Raw genomic sequence first — 23,726 nt, forward strand, 5'->3', positions numbered from 1 at the left:
GACTCTCTGTGTTGTCGACATTAACAACTCGGCAAAATGCATGAGGGACAATCTGCTCTTGAGACACCAGGTGACACCTGACAGCTGTCACACTGGCTCCTGTATCTCTAAGAGCCTCCACCTTTTGGCCACTGATGGTCACTCGCAGCCCATACTTCTTAGTGTTCCTGGGCAGCCGAGCCTCTGAGACCATCTCACTGTCTCCTAAAGAAAGTAGGGTCATCTGTGCGGTACCCCACCCACTTTGGACACCAATCTCCTCCCCCAAGGCTACACTAGCCATCTGCCGGGGCGGAGCACCAGTGGGTGCTTGTTTACCAAACAGGCACCTGGGATCACTCGCATTGTGACCCAGTTCACCACACTTGTAACATTTCAAGGGCCCCTGGGGAACAGGACTACCTGTCGGGCCCCTTGCTTTCTTTCAGGGGGAGGCTGGGAACCTTTCACAGGGTTCCCTTGGGGACTACTTTGGGGCCTTTTGCGGAACTCCTTCTGTTTGCCCTTGTCCCCCCCACTCTTCTGCTGGGGACCCTGCCCACCTTTGGCTGAGTCTCCCATGTGACCCTTGTGGACCCTGGTACTGACCCAGCAGTCCGCTTCCTCAGCAAGCTTATTACGGTTACTCAGTTTGCTATCTATCAGATGTTGGCGCAGCTCTGGAAAACAATTATCAGACAAGTGCTCCCATGCAATCAAATCAAAGAGACCTTGAAAATCATTAACCTTGCTACGCTTTACCCAACCATCCAATGCTCTGCAAAAAAAGTGACATATTCAACCCAAGTACTGTTTTCTAACTTTTTGCATTTCCTGAACCTCTGCCTAAAGAGCTCAGGTGCCAACCATATCTAGACATCAATGCGTCTTTCATGTGGCTGTATGAATTGTGGACTTCGGAAGGCAGGTCTAACAATGTATCCCGCCCCTCACTAAGGAACCTTCCCCATAACCCCGCTCCCCAATCTCTCTCAGGGACCCGGTGGGAAGACATGGCTACCTCATAGGCTCTGAACCACTGACCAATATCATAATTTTTGTAAAACTCCTTCAACACATCCTTGGGAATATACACTCTACTTTCTGTATGTACTGACGGTACACTGCTACCAGAGGGAGTAATTTCCAAACTTTTAACTTTTAATTCCAACTCCCTCAAAACATTTTCATGCTCAAAGTGCATTTTATTTTCCTCAAGATCTAACTTTCTATTTTCTGTTTCTAGTTGCTTATCAACCTTGAACCTGGTCAATTCCATTTCATGCCTTCTTGATCTCTCGCTGTCCACCAGCTCCTGTTTGAGACAGACTTTTGTTAGAAGCACTGCTGCATACGGGGGAAGGTATTTTCCTTCCTCCTTGGCCACTGGCCCTTCTTGTTGCCAATTGCATCATCATCCTCCTCAATCACAGCAGTTTTCCTTGCTTCTACCCAGGCCCTCAACGCCTTGTAGAATTCTTTCTTCACTTTAAACCCAGTAGTGGAAACATTGAATTTCTTGCAAAAGTACTTCATCTGCTTTACTGTGTAGCATTCCAGCCTCTCTTCTTCCCTTACACAATTAAGGGAGGCTACAGATTCCGCTCTCTCTACTAAATTAGGCATCTTTCCAAAAATAGGCAATCAAAAAATCAAAAAGGAATCTACCAAAAGGTATGCGGTATCATTATGGTCTGCACTCACTAAGTAGTGTTCACCGGTCACTGTGCATGAGTCACAAATGCAAATCCAAAATCCCGTCCGCTGCCTACCAATGTTAGATTCGGGGGTCTCTGGTTGGCATAGGTAGGTACTTGTGACAAACAGCGACCCTCTCATCTAGTCAGGGAAAGGGGATTACACACCTAAAATAACCCCTGCTCCCCCTCTAGGTTGCGTGGCGCGAGCAGTCAAGGCTTATTTCAGAGGCGTTGTGAGTTAAGCAGTTGTGACCACATACAGTAACCCAGTGACAACACTACAAATGGACACCACACAGAATTTATGTAAAAAATAAGTAGACTTTATATAGAGTTACCACAAGACCATAAACAACAAAAATTCACACTATGATTACTTTAAGATGGTAGATTTCTGCTTAGTTCAGTTCAGTTCTTAGATGCGACACTTTGCGTCAATGTACCTTAAGTTGCGTTGTGCTTCCATGACAAGCAATGTCGCAGCGATGGGAAATGTGGCAAAGTTCAGATACAAAGAAGTAAAGACGTGAAGATCTTCCAGATGCGGCGCGCTTCTCTGGGATACGAGAAACTCTCGGATTGATGGGTGGACTGCAGTGGCGACACCCTTACGATGAGACGGCAACAGCTCCAGCGGCAACGCTCTTCTCCACGATGCGTGAAGCTTCCGCTCAATGCGACAACTACAGCGGTGACATCCAAGATGCGACGGCAGCAGCTCCGATGGCGGCGTGCTTCTCGGGGATGCGAGGTGCTCTTGGTCGATGCAGTGTAATGCGACAGTTCCAGCGGCGACACCCTCCTTCTTCGCAGTTGCGACGGCAGGCACATTGACGGCGACACGCTCCGACCTCGTTGCGAGATTCTTCTCCTGATGCAGTGCAGTGCGACAACCACAGCGGCAACACCCTCCTTCTTTGGAGTTGCGACGGCAGCAGCAACAACGTAATCTCCTAGACCGTCCATATCGGCTTTCCCTGGCGTCGCCCGGTTACGATTGAGTAACGCGGCATCCCACATTCTACTTGGGGCTGCTGGTCCGGGCCTTATCACAATTCCGTACGACCGAATACTATTCTCCTGGTGCCTCGGCATTTTTTGAGGTTTAGCAAAAAAGGCAAATATTGTTCTGTCCTGATGATGGTCCCCATGACTGTTTAGGGGGACCGAAACCCCGTTGACTTGCTTTAGCACCTTATACGCATATTTGATTGCTAATTGGATGTAATGGTGCTGGTTGACATTTTCTGTATAATTAACATTTGAGCAGAACAACGCTTGTTTGCCTTAAAAACTGTCTAACTTTTCACCAACTGTAAACACCCCGCAAGTGTTGGGCACAGGCTTGTGTACCACACAGGGCTGGTGTGGAAGGTATCTTTGTGTTATTCTGCATCATTGTTTATCAAGTAAAACTTGAAGGACCTCTGTCCGGCTGGACATGTCATTCTAAATATAGATTTGATTTAGTCTATATTTATTGGTCTTGAATTTGAACATGCATGGGACCATTGTTGTTTGAATAAATATGTTCCCCGAGGTCCCCTGCTGACTGAATTGGGGCCCCTTGTTGGTTTCAATATAGCAGCAACGACGGCGACACGCTTCCTCTTCGTTGCGGTGTAGTGTAGTTCCTATATTCCCAATAGGCTCTGCGCATTGGAATAATATATCCTGTAGCTTAGATGCAGGCGTGAGATCCCCTGGGTCTCTACCGAATATATTAGACTTAATTGTGAGTGCCAGCTAGCTCAGAGGTCACTAGAAACTTTCTCGAATTCACGAGAACGGATTAGTTTCTGACAACCGAATTAACATGACAACTTTGTTTCTTATTATTAAGAAAAGCAATCTCTAGAGTCGCGGAAACAATAGATAGCTAATTCACTCAGTCAATTGTGCATGCTTCGTTTCACCAGAGCGGCTGAGAAATTAGAGAGACGGGCGTTTTCAATAAAATAGGTTATTTATTGAACAGTCTTCTATCTCAAGCATTGAAAATGAACTGCTACAATAGTAAAGCTTACTATGAAGTACACTGCATATAATACGAACAGTATTATAAAATAGTACTGTAAAAGCATGATATGGGTGTTAAGCCATCAAGTGCATAAAAGGTATAAAATGTATAAAATACATACAGTAATAAAGGATGACTAAAAGTACTCAACTGGTGCTTCTGAAATACGCCTACCCCGGTGTACCTAACCTAAGTCTAGTACGAGGGAGGGAGTATAAGAGGAGGAGTTTAAGTCTAGGGTTTTTTCTGCCAGGAATCTAATTCCAAGAATTCTCTAAGAGGGCTAATCAGCTCCGTACCTTTGGTTTCACAATGAAGGAGGTCTTGTATTTCATTTCTGATTTTTATGCTTGCTACCGTTTTTTTTTTTAAATTTAGGTTTTTTACTTTGGTGAACGGGTTCCTTGTCTTTAGACTTGAAGCGTTCTTCCTTGTGTTCTGACCGTCCTCTTCTTTCCGAATTCTGCGAGGAAGTTTGAAAAGATCGAGTGGGACGTGTATCATTATCTTGATATCTGTCAGGTTTTTTCAAATTATCCCTATTTCTAAGATTATATCTTTTTTCAGAGGGCTCCCTTTGGGGAGACTTGTCTCTCATTTGGGGAGATCTCCCTTTGGGCTGAGAGTATTTTTCCCTAGGAAGAGACTGTTTATTACTCTCCCACTTCTTCTTTGGAGTTGTGAGATTATTTTTCATAAATGTTTATTCGGGATTTTCAATTAGTTGGGGTTTTATTGGTCCCCCCCCAAACTATCTCTACCTAATTCTTCATAAGATTTTTCAATTACCTAGACCTAGCAAAATGTCGACGTCCGATGGCAGGACTGATGGAAGTGTAAGACAGATGTCTAACACACATTCTTCTCCTCAAAGCAGGCATTGTAGAACAGGTAAGATGCAATCTTGCCAGATTGGTCTGAACGAGAGAAGCCAAGTTGTATTCACATCTCTTAAACGAGCCAAGCCGAGAATCTGTGCCATTCTCTCACGATACCTCTGGGCACGGACCGTTTGTTCCATGACGTTCTGGGTATCGTTGTTTGCCAGACTTGCCATATCGGAGCATAAGAAATAAAAATAGTATTCCTGCTACGAGTCCCAAGATGAGAGGCAGGCCGCCGAACACAGAGTGTACGAAATTTGGAAAAATGCCGAGGACTGCTTCAAATGGTGCTAAAAGTCCCGAAAAAACTCTCTTAAATACATGTGCAATGCCACTGGTATCAGACATGTTTAAGATTTGGCTTAACACTTCTGCGAAATGTACAGGGCAGTTTGTTGATAATAATGCATATATCTCTGCAGATGTCCTTGCAACTTGCAGATCATACATTTCTTTTGATGATGTCAGTGGCACAGATTTTTGTAAAAGAATAGCCTTTAGTCTGCTCAAAGTATCAATTCGTATAGAAGAGATATTCAGCGAAGGCCATATTGCCGTCTCACTGTCAGACTTGCGAGTTGGATACAATACTTGCATACAACAAGTGATCATGTACGACACACTAACCAGGTAAACTTTTCCTGGCACCATTCCACAGCAGCTGTGATCATTCAACATAACGTAACTGCCATTGGATAGCTGCCTAAAAACGGGTTCTATCCGTGTGGAGGGAATAACGTGCAGGTGGCATGAAAGGTTATTCGCAGAACCGTCGCAGGCTCCGTGTAAATTAATACCTTGGCACAGAAGTGTACCACTTAGTGAATTTTTACAATTTTTCCCACTAAGGAATCCTTCCTTCCCTTTGTTCCAACATTTGTGTGTATATGGTAAAGTCCGTGTTGACTTAATGTATTCTTTACCCAACCTTTCATACAGGCCTTCTGGCATATGCTGTAGACAATAATAAAACTGGAAAATCGTCACTGGTAACATAATATTGCCATGAATTATCCATTCGATTACAGGGTTCTCAGAAACTGTAAAAGGTAATCTTTCCAGTTTTTCAATGCTCAGCACCGTATAGTCTGCTCCTCTTTGTGCCAAAGAGATTTGTTTATCTGTAAGGTTAAACCCAGTAAACAATGACGTTGTGTTGATTAGCCTCCATGGCACGTAGCCTGAACGCAGATTTTGCAGTGTCCAGCCTAGCTGCATTATAGAAAGTAATTGGGACTGCCGTGTTGTAACATTAGCAAGTCCTCTTCCATTATGTCTATAGCAGAAGATACAATGCTGTCCAGTGAATATATTCTGGAGGGCAGAGTAGTTAACCCATTTTCCACTACAGAGAGAGCTTTCTTCAAGTTAATACGATCAATTTCTCGTATTCTTTCTCCAGTTTCTAATTGTGTCACTTTCCAAGCTTCATTGTACGCAGCACATATACCGGTGTATATAAAACGTTTCTGCCGTGGTTTGCGAGGTCCCAATAAGAAATCTCACAAATCATTGCTTTCATTAAGTAAAGTTAAGTGTTGTTTAATTTCTGAAAGTGTAGAAGTTTTCAGCCATTCAAGGCATAGCTTCCCTACACTATATGTTGTCACTATCCCTGGATGTTGTCTCGGGGAGTATCTTGGATCTGGCCTGCTAAATGTAAACCCCTGTGTTTTGTTCAGGAATCTATCTTGACAGTTATTGGTGTCTGTTGTCCAGATGAACCATTTTTTCCAATCGGGACTAGTTCTGTTCTTTGTGAAAACATATTGTACGTCTATCTCTCCCTCTGATGTATTTTTATTCTCAGATATTGGCTTTGGTGTAGACGGTTTATTTAAATCTTTTATTTTTCCTAATCCCAGACAAGATGTTTGTTGCACGGTGTCATTCAAAAACATTATTTGTTCAGGTATAATGCAGGCTCTGAATAAAGCTTCCAGACCTTGCACCTGCCATTCTTTTGTGCCTCAGACAGTCTTTGTCTCTATGTTGTCTTTCCCGAAGTCATAACCTAATGTGGACAACTTAGCATTAAAGTCTATAGAATACATTTGTTTAGTATTGGTCAACATTGTTCTCATTCCTGTCTTATTCATATTTCTGAAATAAAACGTTTCTGGATCTGTAACATTAAATCCTGAAAAATAAGGACATTTTTCAATAAATGTTTTAGAGCTGCCTTTTGGTGGCGTTGGACAATGTTCCTATTGATTATATTTTAAAACATTTCTAGGGTTTGCAGATCTGTGCAAATAGTGATGACCAACATGATTAAAACAATACATTTGTTCATAGTCTGATGACCCTTCTAAATAGTCATGTTCAGTATATTTTGCAGACATTTCTAAATCTGACATCATATGATTAATAGTCTCAAAGTCCCAATCATAAGAGAATGTGCTGGGTGTTACAAAGTCATTCAGAGAGACCTTAAACTGATGTGGAATCCTCAGCATTTCCACTGGGCCATATATATCATAGTCAGTTGTATCCCATGCCATACGGCCTGGTATTATTTTTTAAAAAGTTTTATTTTAAGGTTTTATAGAGCGCGAACATGACCGGTGAGGGTATCAGAGTACTTTACAGATTCAATAGAGTAATACAAGGTTACGGCAGGACATAACAAACAAAAATTGACAAAGTTAGTACGTCGGAGAGGTTACAGAATCTGGGGATCGTAGGTGGGACGGGATAGCATACAAGTACTGTACATTGAGGGACAGGATAAGCTAAAACAGCAGGATAAAAATATTACAATAAACAAAAGAGTAATGTACAAGGACGCAGGATAAGGCAATAGTCTCTCAGGTGTCTGTGGGAAATGAGTTTAGCCAAGGAATTTACCCATGAGAAAGGCCTTGGCCTCTTTTTTGATGCGTGCAAAGGAGGGGATTTTTCTGATGTCGGGAGGGAGGGAGTTCCATATTCTTGGAGCAGTCCCGGTGAAAGCCCGATTGTAGGTTTTCATTTTACTAAAGCGTGCAGGCCGGAGTACGAGGGCCTTGGTCGATCTTGAATTTCTGTTTCCTCCGGATAACACAATGTTCTGTGCAAGATACGCAGGGGAGTTCGAGTGTAGGGCTTTGTGCGTGATGCATGCCAGCTTGAGGTGAATCCTAGCCTCGAAGGGGAGCCAGTTTAACGCTTTCAAGTGAGGAGTGATGTGATCGAATTTTTTTGAGCCTGTAAGTAGTCTGGCGGCTGCGTTGAGGCAGGCTTTCAAGGGTGCCAGCGAGATCTTAGGTAAGCCAGAGAGGGTGGAGCAACCATATTCCTGTCAAGAGATGACTAATGATTGGACTGCGAGTTTTAGGTCCGGAGCGTCTAGAAAGGGTTTCAATTTCCATAGGTAGCTCAGGTGGAATCTGGCCGATTTAGCTATTGTGTTAATGTGGTCTCGCATATTTAGGTTATAGTCCAAGGTAATTCCCAGCGATTTAGCTGAATTCACAATGGTGGGGGAACAGTTCAAGCCTTTGATGGCTTTAATCCATGTCTAGATATCAGGGTTGTTCCTGGGCGGGGAGATTAGAAGGAACTCAGATTTCTTAGCATTGAGTTTAAGTATATTGGAGAAGAGCCATCTGACGGTCAGTTTCAGGGCCTCATTTAGGGTGAGGATCTCTGCAAGAGATTACATTTTTATGTAAATCTGAGTGTCATCAGCGTACATATGGAAGGAGATATTTGCAGTGCGCAGGACTTCGGCAAGGGGTTCCAAATAGAGATTGAAAAGGGTGGGGGACAATGTTGATCCCTGAGGGACTCCCACCGTGACCACGGAGGGAGCAGACAGTTCGCCATTGACTAGGAATCTCTGAGATCGTTATGGAGGTAGGAACTTGACCAGTTGAGGACTGTACCAGCTAATCCCATCCTGAGATTGAGGTGTTCGAGTAGCATCTCATGGTTGACCGTGTCGAAGGCCGATGATAGATCAAGGAGGATCAGGAGACAGGTTTTGTCTTGGTCAAGGGCTTGAAGAGCGTCATCAGCGATGTGGAGCACGGTGGTTTCGGTGCTGTGCCCCGGTCTGAAGCCTGATTGGTATTCATCGAGTAGATGAAAGTTGTTAAAGTGGTGACTTAGCTGTATTTGTACACACGTTTTCCAGCACTTTAGCCAGGAGCGGAATGTTGGAAATTGGTCTAAAGTTGTCTGGGGAGGTTGGATCCACTGACTGCTTTTTCAGAATGGGTAGGACTTGGCCTGTTTTCAGCGAGGTCGGTATTGATCCCTGTCGTAGGGAGGCATTGATGATTGCAGTCCAGCTGGGAATGATGGATTTGGCAACGGTCGCTAGACAGTTTGAAGGGAGCGGGTCATTTAAGTGGTTGTTGGGGTTCAGGGAGGCAAGGATTTTTGCGACAGCGACTTCATCATAGGGTGCAAATTTGGACCAGTGTGCTAAATTCTTCGGTAAGGACCATGGCGGCAGAGAGGGAGGAGGCAGAGGGTCAAAGTTCGGAGGGGGGAAGGAGGCGCCTTGAGTTCAGTATCTAAGGTTTTGATTTTGTGAAAAATGAAGAGAAAACCTCAGAAGAGATGAGAGACTTAGGGTTTTCTTTTGTTGTTTTGGACAGTTTGTTCAATTGGAGTTTGACCATCTCAAAGAGTTTGCGAGGTCTGTTCTGGGCATTTCTTAGTTACGCTCTGAAGAATTCTTTTTTTGAGTTGACGATGTTCTTGTTGTAGATATTTCTGGCCTGGCGAAGAAGTTTTAGGTGATCTGTCGAGGGGTGCTGTCTCCAGATTCTTTCATATTGCCGGAGGGATCTTCTCTCATCATTGAGGGAGCCAGTGAACCATGGGTTTCTATCTCTGGCTTGAGTTCTTTTTAATTCAAGAGGGGCTAGGTCATCCAAGATGTTTGACATTGTAGCAGAGTAGTGATCATTGAAGTCACTGACCGAGGTGATGTGGGGTGGCGGGGGTAGGTCGGTTCTGCAGCGGATCTCGAGTTTGTTGGTGTCAAGGTTTTTGGTGTCTCTGACCCAGCGTTTTGGGAGTACCTGTTGTGGTGACCTTGTCGTGCGTATGCTAGGTAACAGAAAGGTGATGGCATGGTGGTCAGACCAGTCACAGGGCTCTATCGAGGTGAGCTTGACGGTGGTTTCCTTGGAGATGATCCAGTCTAGGGTTGCTCCTTTTGAGTGTGTTGGCAGAGGGCAAGCTTGGTCAGGGCTAGATCAGCCATGAGGTCTTTAATGGCATTGACATGGGGATCCTTAAGGTCATTTCAGTGCAGGTTGAAGTCGCCGAGGAAAATGTCCTTCGTGTTTGGGGAGTTCTTAGCCGTAATAACTTCCATGAGGTAGTCAGTGAAAGGTTTGTTTGTGCCTGAGGGGTGGTAAAAAATGTGTAGGTTACATAAGTGGATGGTCCTACTGTAGACTGAGAGGGCTAGATATTCGCAGGAGTCAGTGGCATCGGTTAAAAGCTCGGTAGAATGTTAGAGCGATGGATGCAGGCAATTCCGTCTCCTTTTTTGTTATGTGGTCTATTGATCCTGGCAATGTTGAAGTTGGGGGGGATTAAGACGTTGAGGCATGGGGATTAAGATTCATTAAGCCATGATTCTGTCAGAATGGCTATGTCGGTGTCGTTGTTCAGAATGAGTGCGGCGACATCGGCTGCATGCTTCACTGCAGAACGGCAGTTGAGTAAGAGACCCGTCAGAAAGGGGAAAGGAGTGGTGGGGGGGTCAGGACAGACAGGGGCACTGGAGTAAGGTTGCTTCTGTGCATTCTTCTATTACTGGGGGGGCTGATCTGTGTGGGTCGATAGCTACCGTGCGGATGGGGTGTGCGGCACTCACGTCACTCACGTCAGGTAGACAAGGAGAAGTAGGGGGTGTGGTAAGGTCAAGAAAGATGTCCTGGATTTTCTTTTAAGTGAGATCTAGTGGATTAGTTGAGGTGAGGGAGAGGTTGTAGGAGAGGGCGAGGTCAAAGGTTTCCTCCTCAGGCAGGCAGCTAGTGTGCTTGTGAGGGCGTAGATGCCTTGAGGATGTCGGTAGTGGGCGTTTGGGGAGCTCTTGAATTAGAAAGGAGGCAGGCTGAGGCATGAGCTTTGCGAAGGAGAGTTCAGCGAGGTGGAGGAGGTTTGTAAGATCGAGGATGGAGGAATGGAGGTTCTGAATTATTTTGGAAGCTCTGTGCAAGGAATGGATGTCTGCGGAGGGGGGTGTTGGAGGGTACGGGTGGACAGAACTGGGAGTCGTGGGAGAGGTGGCTTGAGTGTTAGCAGTGCTGGCATGATCTGCTACAGCAGGAGTCACTGAGGGGGGCAGGGCTTGGTGGCTAGGGTGGGTTGTGCATGGGGTCATAGAGGGGGTGGCTTGAGTGCTAGCGGAGCTGGTTTGACCTGTCATAGCCCCGATCGCTGGTGACGTACTGGTCCAGGAGACTGAGGAGGGAGCAAGGAGGCGTCCTTGTGTCGTGCACATGGTTTGAGAGAGTGGTGAAAAACTCTGAGAATTTGTCAAGGTTTTTAGGTGAGGCTTGGATCAGTACAATGCCACTTTTGTAGAGGGTGATGGTGAGGTCAGCTCGAAACGTTATTGAATGCGCTATTCTGAGCTTAGTGCCGTAGGGAATTTTCCTGGATGAGTGAACATTAAGGAATAGTGAGAGGGTGTTACGCCAAACAGGGATTCTTCTGGAGTAAAAAACCAAGGGCCAGATGTAGGTAATGCTATTTTACCGATTCATAAATACCAAATTTTACCGATTCAGTATTTATGAATCGGTAAAATAGAAGGGGGGGATGTAGGTGAAATCGGTAATTGAAATATCGATTCTGTAACAATCGGTATTTACCGAATCGGTAAATACTGATTTGGTAATGCCCATTGATTTCTATGGGCATTGAAGCCCATAGGAATCAATGGGCATTACCGAATCGGTATTTACCGATTCGGTAAATACCGATTCCAGCGAGGGTGCAGGGGGTGTCACTTTGACACCCTCTAGCACCCCAAATACTGGCATGTGTGCCATGTGGCACACAGACATGCCCTGAGGGCATGTCTGTCTGTCACATGGCATGGGTGTGCATGCACACATGTGCATGCACACCTGGATTCGGTATTTTACCACCCAATTGGATTGGGTGGTAAAATACCGAATCTGTAAGGCCATTGGGACTCAGAAGAATTAGGAAGTTACCGATTCGGTAAATTTACTGAATCGGTAAAATAGGGCCCCTACATGCCAATTACTAAATACCGGTCGGCAACGGACGAAATCGGCCGTTACCGACTGGTATTTCGGCTCCTACATCTGGCCCCAAGTCATTTATGATGGCGCCTATGTCCGCACAGAAACGTAGGTCCGCGATCAGTGTCTCTGGATGTTTTTTCAGGGTGAGGTGTTTTAAGGCTTTTGTGGCGGTTTTTTGGGAGGTTTGGAGGGTAGACCAGTGTGTAAGCGCTTGACTCGTAGGCGGTTATACCAGGGCCAACCAGGATGGCTTGGGATGGATACACACATAGCGAACTGGATCAGTGAGCATCCGACATTGAGGTCAACATAAAAAGTTGTTATGTGTTTAAAAAGATGTCCCAAGGTTTATTATGAGTGACTAGTCCACTTCCAGATTGAAGAGAGGTAGAGAGCAGTCATTTTCCTGTTACCGTGGAATAGTGAGTAGTGATTATGCCTATCATTATTTTGATTCTGCAGGTTGGGTTAGTACCACTACAAGATGGCCGCCACAAAGAAAGAAGAGAGAAATAGTTCTCTTTCTGTTGCAGTGGGAAGTGATTTGCAGTCCTCTTTCTGTTGCTGCAGTCAGGGGTTGTGCAGGCTTCTTTCTGTTGAGACTGTTTGCCTCCTTGCTTGTCTAACAGTGCAGTCCTCTTTATATGGACATTTTGTCTCAGGTTGGGCTTAGCAAGAACACCAGTGATTTCGAGCAAAAGTTTTTCCCTACTTTCTCCTGACTGAAATGTTAGTAATACTGTAGTCCAATGTTTTCCCCTAAGCCTGACAATGGTCAATAATCGAGCGCACAAATCACTCGAAGCGCACAGTGCTGGAGTGATTGCGCCTCGCACCCACTCCGCTTGCTGTCTGCCCCAGAAATAGTCGTCACGGAGAGACGCCGACAGTCAGCTCCCCAGGGCGATGAGGGCGGGAGGAGAGCACTCAGAGGTGGTGCAGCAAGGGGAAGAGCAGGCTAACACAAAATTGCACCTCAATGTGATGTTTACTGATGACAGGTCCCTTTTTTCGACATGAGATGATTTGTGAGGTTTTAGGACCAAGTTGATTTTCTGACTTGCTGTGTCCAATGTACTGTATTTTCCATCTATCATTTGTCCCAAGCTTAAAAGCAATATTAGCCAGAGCAGGAGGATAAATGCACCTGAACCAAACCAAAATTCAATCCATGGTGAAACCAGGAACATTCTTTCAAGTTGATGAAAAAGTTCTGTAGTTTTCTCTTTGAGAGTTTTCTTTGTTGTTGTTTCTTCAGGTTCACTGGGATCCTCAGAAAAGTTATCAAAGTTGATGAAGTATTCCGATGCAGTTCTGTCAATTGTTTGGATGGCATCAGGGTTTTTAGAAATTGCTGGAACAGATCTCTCCTTCATCATATTAGTGTATTCTGGTGCTACATCATTGTAGACTGGTGTTTCTGGTCGAACAATTATTTGGGTCTCAAGAGGTACGAGTTCCATTGCTTTGTTGCTCAGTCCTTCTTATCTTACTGCAGGTTTATCTAAGGTGATAAGTCTTTCAGTTTGAACCTCATGGATCGTAGCAAGATTTGGCTGTCTGCTACATCTTTGGAGTCCACTTGGCCTACTACTTATTATTGGCCACATGTTGTGGTTTTACCAGGTCGATGGACATGACTCTGTTCTCCTTTTTACCAGCAAGGGGCGGTAGTACTACTGATCTTGTTCCTTGTATACTTAAGATAGGTACTGCTTTCCTGTAAGAAGGCCCAAATTCCTTCTTCACTGCTCTTTTTTCCCCTGACTAGATCCCCAATCTTTGGAATCCAGACAGGTCTTGCTGGGACAGGTGGTTTATCTTCAGGGGCTGTTGGCTTTTGTGTTGTATTACTTACACTTCTTCTTGTTTCATTTAAGTCCTGTAAGACAGCCAAACGATCTTTGATATCAAAGGGTTTTTGTTCTACCACTGAAGTTCTACAATTGAGGTCTTCGATTATCATTCTAGTACCAAATAGTAGCTCATAAGGAGTGACTCCCCCCAGACAATTTCTTGGCTGATTGTTAAAACTAAGCTGGACACTTATTAGATGTTTGACCCACCCATCACCCAAGCCTAATACCTTTGCTGTTATGGATTGCTTTATGTCACAGTGTTTTCTTTCCACTACCGCATTACCCTCAGGATGGAAGGGACTAGAGTACCACAATGCAACACCCAAGCTGACCATGGCCTCCTTGTAAGCCCTAGAGCTAAACGTAGAACCCTGGTCAGAATGCAGCGTGCCGATTGCGTATGTGCCGATAAAGACTCGCAAATCCTTTATAACAGTTCTGGCGTCAGCCGAGCGCTGGGGCCACATCCAAATAAATTGTGTGCAGGAATCCACTGCGACCATGATGTATTTATAGTTACCATCCCGTGTTAAGGGACCACATTGGTCCAGATAAACACACTCTAGTGGTTTATCTGAAATCAGAAGGGACGTTTGTGCAGGACGTTTCACTGTAGAAAGTTTCATTTTCTGGCAGATTTCACATTCCAGTACATAGCCTCTAGCTCGTTTCCTCATGCGTGGCCACCAGTATCTCTGTTTTAATAATGATACAGTGGCGGAAACACCTGCGTGTGCAGAAGAGAGCCCTTCATGCGCTGCCACGATTAGTCCTAACCTGTGTTCCATGTTTAGTATTGCCCTATCCCCCACTCTAGGGATCCGAGCAAAAGGAACATTGTTTGCATCAGTTATATATGAGTACTTTACTGGAAAGCCTTTCGGGGCTGTCTTACCACTGTTTGTCATTGAAGCAGTAACAGCTTGCATTATTTCACTGTCTATTTTTGTTTTTGACCGGGTGATAGCAGCAACCGAAGCCGTTTGCACAGCTGCCTTTGCAGCTTCATCAGCCAATTAATTCCCTGCAACAAGAACACCATCACGTTGATGACTCAGTGTATGTATCACATGAGTCTTTTGTAGTTCTTTCTGTAAGAGAACAACTTGTTCCCAAAGCAACTTATGTTTGATTGTGCCACCTTTAGCGTCTTTGAAGCCGTTTTGAACCCAGTTCTGCAGATACTCATTGTATGACTGGATGCAGTAATACGAATCGCACACTATTAGTGTGGGGAATTCGCGATCGGTATTTTCAAGCGCCATCTTGAAAGCCTGTAGCTCAGCTCGCTGAGCTGTACAGTCTCCGAGTGATTGAGTTTTTGTGACCATAGGTCTAAATTTGCCTTCACGCCAGCGACCTTTAACAATCGCGCACACAGCACTATAGGTTTGTTTACCCCCAATTGCGGGCTGTGCTTATCCGTCTGTATATATTATACAGCCGTAATGTTCAATGGGCAGAATTTTGGTCAGCAGAGGACATTCATGTTCATACTGGAGAAATACTTGTGTTTTTAATTTTTGGTCAAAAACGCATTCAACGTCTGTTGCAGCAAGAGAGTTAACCCATTGTATCCATCTTGGATTTAAAGCTTTTGCATTCGGGATGCTTGCCTTTGTCACTGCCTCTAAGGCAGGTACAGGTGTAACAACCATTATATGTCTACCCTGTGCGAAAGCTCTCTCGATTGCTACAGCAGTTTGAACCGCTGTCACAATCTTTTCAGTTGAAGTAATTTTCATTTCTGCTTGTGTGTACAAGTGTGATTTGTAAGCTATTGGTACCGTTTCCCCTTCATTAAAGGTTAGGTACGTGAATCCGCATTTCCCTGGGATAATTCGGATTACAAGGTTGCGCATGTTTTCACGTGTGTCTAATTTTGTTTTTGTTAACATGTATGTCTGGACTGAACGCAAAATTTCTGTGTGTTTTTGAGTCCAATGTGTTTGTTTGAAATAAGGTTTGATTAATTCGTAGAGAGGTTTAACCCTCTCTGCGTAGTTCAGAATGTGAGTTCTTCCAAAATTCAGGAAACCTTGAATTGACTTATGTTTTTCAGCGTCTTTGGAGGTTGGAGCAGTGCACATTTCTCTAGAAAGTTTGCTGCTAGGCTTTTCCCTTCACTTGACAATTCATATCCCAAGAATATGACACTGAGGTGGGCAATTCTTTATTTTTTAAAATTGAATTTATACCCTTCAGAGGCGAGACCAAGTATTATGGTGTTCATCCTTTTTAAGTGTACCTCCAAATTATCATCCGTCAGATAGATATCATCGACATAAGATAATGCCTCATCATCGTATTTGTGGAGTAACTCTGTTACTCTTGCTGAAAATAACCCCGGGCTATTCTTGAATCCCTGGAGCATACGACATAATTGTCCATGGGTTCCCATTATTGAGGAAGTGGTCAAATGCCTGCTTTCTGGTGAAATGTTTTGACAGAAGAATCCATTTGAGATGTCTAATGTTGTTTTATATTTTTTGCGCACTATGTTATTCATTAGTGCTGAACTATGTGAATTTTGTACTGCAAATGTATAGAAGCAAGAGTTTAGGTGTCTGTAATCCAATACTAGACAATATGTATTGTCTGGTTTGGAGACAGGAAGCAAAGGATTGTTCATAGGTGAGGTGCTTGTTTCACTCACCCCCTGGTAGTCAAGTTGATTTAAAATCTCCCTGACTTGTTTTTTAGCTTCTTGCTTTACTGGGTACTGCCTTTGAGCCTTGGGTTGGTTTTTTAACTGGGTTTCGTGGGGAGGTGAGTCCTCATCCCAACCTACATGATTTATATATAGAGCTGGAGCCTGTGCGACTGCCCATTTTCTGGCATATGTATATTTTTTATGGATTGGGATGTGATTCGAGAAGGCTGGCATAATTACATCTTCGCCATGTGGGAACTCCCTGACAAATTCAGGTGGCCAGTCTTGTTCAGCTAGAAGAATGTCATAGCCCTTACAGAGCTTATTCCAAAAGAGTGCTCTTATTTTTCATATTATGTGCCCCTCCATCCGGAGCATTATTTCATATAATTTGTGGGGTACACAAACCCTGATGTCTGCAGTTTCGACCTGAATGCATTCATTCATGTCCACTGTCTCCAGAGGATCCTTTAGGATCCTGCGAACTATGGTTACTTCTGACACGCTGTCTAGCATTGTCTGAGCCCACTCCCCGTTCTTGAGTTGTGTCCTCAAGATCCTCGGCATTTCTGATTTTTATGCTTGCTACCTTCTTTTTGGAAAATTGAGGTTTTTTGCTTTGGTGAATGGGTTCCTTGTCTTTGGACTTGACATGTTCTTCCTTGTGTTCTGACCGTCCTCTTCTTTCCGATTTCTGCGAGGAAGTCTGAAAAGATCGAGAGGGACGTGTATCATTATCTTTATATCTGTCAGGTTTTTTCAAATTATCCCTATTTCTAAGATTATATCTTTTTTCAGAGGGGTCCCTTTGGGGAGACTTGTCTTTCTGTTGGGGAGATCTCCCTCTGGGCTGAGAGTATTTTTCTCTAGGAAGAGACTGTTTTATTACTCTGCCACTTCTTCTTTGGAGTTGTGAGATTATTTTTAGTAAATGTTTTTTCTGGATTTTCAGTTAGTTGGGGTTTTAATGGTTCCCCCCTCAAACTATCTCTTCCTAATTCTTCATAAGATTTTTCAATTAGTCTAGCAAATTCAAATGGTTGGTCTGCTATAGCTGTTTCCTTTAACTTTTGGAGTATTAACACTGATGCTGCTTCACCTCTAATGTTAGCTAATAATATAGCTGACACCCGTTTGAAATCTTTTAGTAATTTCATACCTAAATTTAAGGCTGGTTCCGGACCATATTCATTCTGAATCTGGCTCAGAACATCTGGTATCACCGCCATAGACGGAACACCATGTGTTTTTGTGTAGATTGAAGCAAAGACTGTACCCCAAGTGTCACAGTCCTCCACATGCGGTGCAATCCCCATTGCTAAACAGATTGTCAGAATTCTGTGTTTTTCAAGAGGTGTACTATCGGGAAATACAGCCTCTATTTGAGTGATTTTTTGTGCTAGCCAAAACGGAATCTGTTCCGTTTTGGCAGGCAACTTGCCAATGACTGAATGTATAGTATGTGGTGTAATTTTGTTTGTATTCCCCTGGTACGGGGTGCGTTGCGGAATTTTTATTGCTGGTTGGACTGTTAAAGTCCTCATGATATATTGAACCAATTGTCTGTGTATTTTAATTAATTGTCTCAGCTGTACTAAGATTTCTCTATCTGACATTTCTTCAATGTCAGGATGAGGTGTATAGCTGGCTAGTACCGGCCATGTAGCTACTGGTCTACCTAGTGCACCGAGCCTGGTAATGTGATTTTGATGATTTGGGGCGCCATTAAACCAGAGCTGATGCTCCTGGTAAGTTAGTGGAATTTCAATGTCCTCAAAAGGAACATATTCCTCTGGAGGTTCCTCTGCTTTGTAGTAGTGGAACTCTTTTGTTACTGGATTTGCTTGCGGAAAAGTAATCCAAGAGTAGAATACCTCTGTCTGCCGATATTCGTGTGCCTCTATCAAAAATATGACTTTACCACCTCTCGATGATACCCCTCTATAGGTTTATAGCTATGGTTTTTCTTACATTTGCCGGAATGCTTCTAGCTTCCGGGTCTGTTTCTGGGAAGGTTGTGTTGTCTAACACCGTTTGAGCTGCTATTCTAGCTCTCTCCCTTTCGTCGTCACTCATTTTTATTTACTGTGAGTTCTGTAGAGCAAGTTTCAAGGAGACAAAGATTAGGTGCACAATATTTTTGGTACACTGTATCCTTCAAAGTTGAATAAACCAACAACTAATACATAGTATTCTTGTCCTACTTAGTTTTGGCAGATATTGTGCCCTTTCACCCACTCCAGACGTCTATTGGAGTTTTTACCGGAAAGAGGGGTCTGAGTGAAAAGCCCGACTGAGTTACTCTATTATCTAGCGTAAAATTAACGCCTTACCAAACGTTGGGCGCCATGTAGTCTAGTTCCTATATTCCCAATAGGCTCTGAGCATTGGAATAATATATCCTGTAGCTTAGACGCAGGCGTGAGATCCCCTGGGTCTCTACCGAATATATTAGACTTAATTGTGAGTGCCAGCTAGCTCAGAGGGTCACTAGAAACTTTCTTGAATTCACAAAAAGGGATTAGTTTCTGACAACCGAATAAACATGACAACTTTGTTTCCTATTATTAAGAAAACCAATCTCTAGAGTCGCGGAAACTATAGATAGCTAATTCACTCAATCAATTGTGCATGCTTCGTTTCACCAGAGTGGCTGAGAAATTAGAGAGACAGGCGTTTTCAATAAAAGAGGTTATTTATTGAACAGTCTTCTTTCTCAAGCATTGAAAATTAACTGCTACAATAGTAAAGCTTACTATGAAGTACAATACATATAATACGAACAGTATTATAAAATAGTAATGAAAAAGCATGATATGGGTGTTAAGACATAAAGTGCATAAAAGATATAAAATGTATAAAATACATATAGTAATAAAGGATGACTAAAAGTACTCAACTGGTGCTTCTGAAATACGCCTACCCCTGTGTACCTAACCTAAGTCTATTACGAGGGAGGGAGTATAAGAGGAGGATTTTAAGTCTAGGGTTTTTTCTGCCAGGAATCTAATTCTGAGAATTCTCAAAGAGGGCTAATCAGCTCCGTACCTTTGGTTTCCGAATGAAGGAGGTCTTGTATCTTGTTCTCGGGATTCGATTTCCCAGATACCCGCAAGGGTAAACTGGAAACACTGGAACTGGATTTCTCAGGAAGGAGAAAAGGCAGTCTCGCAGTGTGTCTGCTGGAGGGTCGGCTTTCCTCGGCACTTGCTGCTGCAGGGCGTCGGGCAAGTAGATAGTCGATCTGCTCCAAACCACTGTATGTTTGATTGGGCAAATCAAGGCATATTTATACTTTGAAGGTGCCGAGTTTGATGCATGTTTGGACTTAATAACGTCACTCAAAGGCTCAGTTCTTGGAAAATGCAGAGAGTTCTAGGGGAACTTAATATTCAAGCAGGGGGTAGTCCTGGGCTGCTGAAGGCGGGTTTTTCCAAGAAAACGTTGTTAATTCTTGGAGCTTAGTGAAAGTATCCCTGCCGTATTTGGGCTGCATGGTTTGGGCCAAATATGGTAATGATTTGTATGCCTTTATAAGGATATGATAAAATAGACCTATATAAGAGCATGAATCGCGATTTTTATATTAGAGTCCTAGATTCATTTACAACAGCGGCACGCTTCTCTCCAATGCGGTGCAGTGCGACAGTTCTCGCGGCGACAACCTCCTTTCTCCGGAGTTGCGACGGCAGGCACGGAGACGGCAACACGCTTCTTCTCGTTGAGTCGCGCTTCCAGCTCCTTGTGACAAGCAGTTCCTCAGAAGGCTCAACACAGCAGCAGGCACTTCCAGAAGAACTTCGGGGAGCTGGGGTGAAGTCTGTTGTTCCTCAGACTTCAGCAGGAGGCAAGCTCTTTTCCAAGCCCTTGGAGATCCTTCACAAGTTGAACGCAAAGTACACGAGTAGCTAGATTCATGAAGCCAAATTGCGATCGCAATAGCTGCAAATTAGCAATTGCGATCGCAATTTGAATAAAAGGAATTCATGATAGTGTAATCTCAAAAAAAGCGAATTCACTAAAGAAAAATTGCGAGTTCGCAAATAAATTAGCAGAATCCAGGAATAAGCCCATTAGCGAATCGGAAATTGCGAGAAACCATGGATTCTGCTAATTAATTTGCGGCATCGCAAAATAATCACAATTGCTATTTAAGAAAAATCGCAAAATGCGAAAAACCCGAAAATCGCTTTTTGCGACGCGCAATTTAAGGAGAACCCAAACCAGGTGGTAACCAGTAAGGAAAAAAAAAATTCAAAAAAACTTTAACAAACTACCAACAGGTGCAGGCCTGACCAAACACACTTAAGGATATGCAGCTGGAGCATGAGGACTCTCACAATGCCAGGGCTCTGCATGGTGGTCCGGCGGCGAAGGCTACAGCGAGGAGCACGGAACAGTTGTAGGATCCAGGAGCGAATATTCCGCCAGCGGGTCACCCTTCTGGGCCAAACTGCAGAGCAAATTTACGCAAAGTACCGGCTGAATGGGGAAATGATCATCAAGCTGCTCCGGGACCTAGACCCCCTGATGCAGCACCCAACAAGGAGGACCAATGCCATGCCCACACATGTCCAGGTATTGTGCAGCCTGCACCTTCCGGCCTCCGGATGCTTCCAGGAGATAGTTGCTGTTGCAGGGGGCATATCCCAGCCCACCATGTCCCGCTGCCTAAGGAGTTTCCTGGAGGCTATGCTGACCCGGCTACACCACTACATCGCATTCCCGACCAGCCAACAGGACTTGAATGAGACCAAGCTTCAATTCTACAACGTTGCACAATTCCCACATGTAATAGGATGCATTGACTGTACCCACATCCACATCTGCCAACCAGCACAAACGGAATACATGTACCGCAGATGCAAGTCCTACCACTCCCTCAATATCCAGATGATGTGCAATGCTAAGACATTCATCACAGACATAGTGACACAGTACCCAGGGAGCACACATGACTCCTTCATATTCCGGCACAGCGGCATTCACACACGACTGGCCAGGGTAGACTTTGGGGAAGGACACCTACTAGGTAAGTACACCTGCCCCAAAATAGTACGCTGTGATCATGTAGCTGCGCAGAACAGGCACTCACCCTCTGCTCCTATCATTTAGGTGACAGCGGCTACGCTCTCCGTGAGTACCTCCTCACCCCATACCTCAACCCTGCAACACCACAGCAACGGCGTTACAATGCTGCACACATACGCACAAGAAATTGCATTGAGAGGACTTTTGACCTTTTGAAGAGCAGATTCCGCATACTTCACAAGACTGGTGGGGCCATCAAATACGAGCCTGAGGTCTGCTGCCGCATCGTGGCCATGTGTGCTATCCTCCACAACATTGCTACCAAGCACAGTATACCTGTAGAGATCTCTGGCAGTGAGTCGAAAGGGGACAACCGACCACCTGCACATGTGTGTCATGCACGCAGGGAGAATCCTGCAGAAGGACACAGGCGCCGCAATCAAATCACCATGAACTGTTTCTAATGCACCCACTCCCCACACCCAAGACTTCACTCATGCATGACAATAGTAATAATGACATGAGTCAGATTAAGTTTAACAGAATATTTGTTATTGCTCTTTGCACAATAAAGTGGCAATTCCCCAAACTGTAATATGATTTCCATATTGCGTCATATGTGCCATGTTCTTGAGGAGGGCATGCTTGTTGCAGCAGCATGGCCCTTCATGGTAGTATCCAAATGTTCAATGGCGCCTCCGGCCAGATGATCCCAATCTTCTTTCCAGCTCCTCTTCCGGATTTGGCCGTGAGGCAGCAGAGGGCCTGGTGCTGCGGTGGGGTGCTATCACCAGTGGCACGGATTGGCTACTATGGCTGGAATTAGCCTCACTAGTGTCGTCGTCCCCCCCCCGCCTGGCCATGGCCAGTTGCCTGCATACCCTGAACTGCAGTTGTCACTTGCTCCAGAGCTCTCGCGACGTCCTGACAGCACTGGACCATTTGCACCTGCATGGCCAAGGAGCATCGTGAGAGCTGGGAGGTCACGTTGCCGATAATATAATTGGACCGTGTGTTTGCAGACAGGCGGGTCAGCAGCTGCCGGTGTCTGCGCCGGTTGATGCCCCGCTGGCTATACATGGCCTGGGTGTTGGTCTCCACTGCAGCGGTCATCCTCTCCATACGGTCTGACAGCTGACCAACATTCCTAGCAGTCTTGTTGAGCTGGAGATGTATAGCAGCGAGATGACGGGCTTGTGTCTGGTGGACGTGGAGCATACAGCGCTCAATAGAGAGCCCAGGTGCCCGCACATATACCCCCCTGCCAGCGCGTGATGTGGTATTGAGCGGCTCCCTCCTCTCTAATGTCCAGATGGTATGGCTCCTCACCTTTATGTGACTTCTGTAATATCAAAACTCAGGATATTCATCACGTTATCTTCGTGTGCCCGGCCCTAATGGTGCATAGGCGCAAGTGGTTAAAACCTATTTGTCTTTAACTGAGCATTCTTTCAGCTACTGCTTTCCTTGATGCTATTCACAACCCTCCAAATGAAATGTTCTGTTTTAAATTGTATAACTTTTTTAAATGTTTCTTAGCGATATATTAGAAGGGTACAAATGTCTATTTCTCTATGTATTGTATTTATGCTTATATGTTATTGCAGTAAATTTGTTAATTCTTTTATGTGGATCTCATCTGAGTTCCAAAATCATAAATAAATAAACTTGAACATGAGGCGCGGCTCCCTCACCAGTCCGCTGTACTGGCTCCTCACAGCCGCAGGGCGGCGGGTTTGTTGGCATGCTGCTGCTGGTGTTGTCAGCCCCACTGGTGTTTGAGTCACTCGATGTGGTACTGCTGCGCCTGTTGGCGCAGAGGTGGCACTGTTCACAGGGGCAGGTGGTGGTGTGACCGCTGGTGCGGCAGCTTGCCCTGATGGTACTGGCTGTGGGGATGGATGTACGTCTCCCTCAGTGTCCTCAGTTATTTCTTCAATTTGCAGGGCATCGCTATCCGTACTGGGTACTTCAGCGCCACCTGTGATGTAAATTGGACATTTATTAGTGACATGTTTCTTACACTTTTAAGCTTCCTACATGCATGCAGAGTACCATTCCCTGACTCGCTGCATGATTGACTCTCACTGAACAGGTCTGGCTGTATGGGGCTAGATGGTAATTGTGGTCAGACTACATGTCCCACAATGCAATAGGGCTTTTGTGGTGTGCTTTTGCTGCATGACTGGGGTTTGTAATGGGATGATCTGGGGTCATGCCATTGTTAGGGGGACAGGGTCGCAGTCGCATGGCACTTACCTTGTGTATCTTGGGTGGGTCGGGAGGAGTCCAGCTGGATCACCCCCACGCATGCCTGCAGATTCAGGGTGTCCTCTACTTTGTCTTCAAGTGGGGTGTTGGGTGGGACAGT

Source organism: Lissotriton vulgaris, chromosome 2_1 (genome assembly GCF_964263255.1).
Source record: "Lissotriton vulgaris chromosome 2_1, aLisVul1.2, whole genome shotgun sequence".
Lineage (NCBI taxonomy): Eukaryota > Metazoa > Chordata > Amphibia > Caudata > Salamandridae > Lissotriton > Lissotriton vulgaris.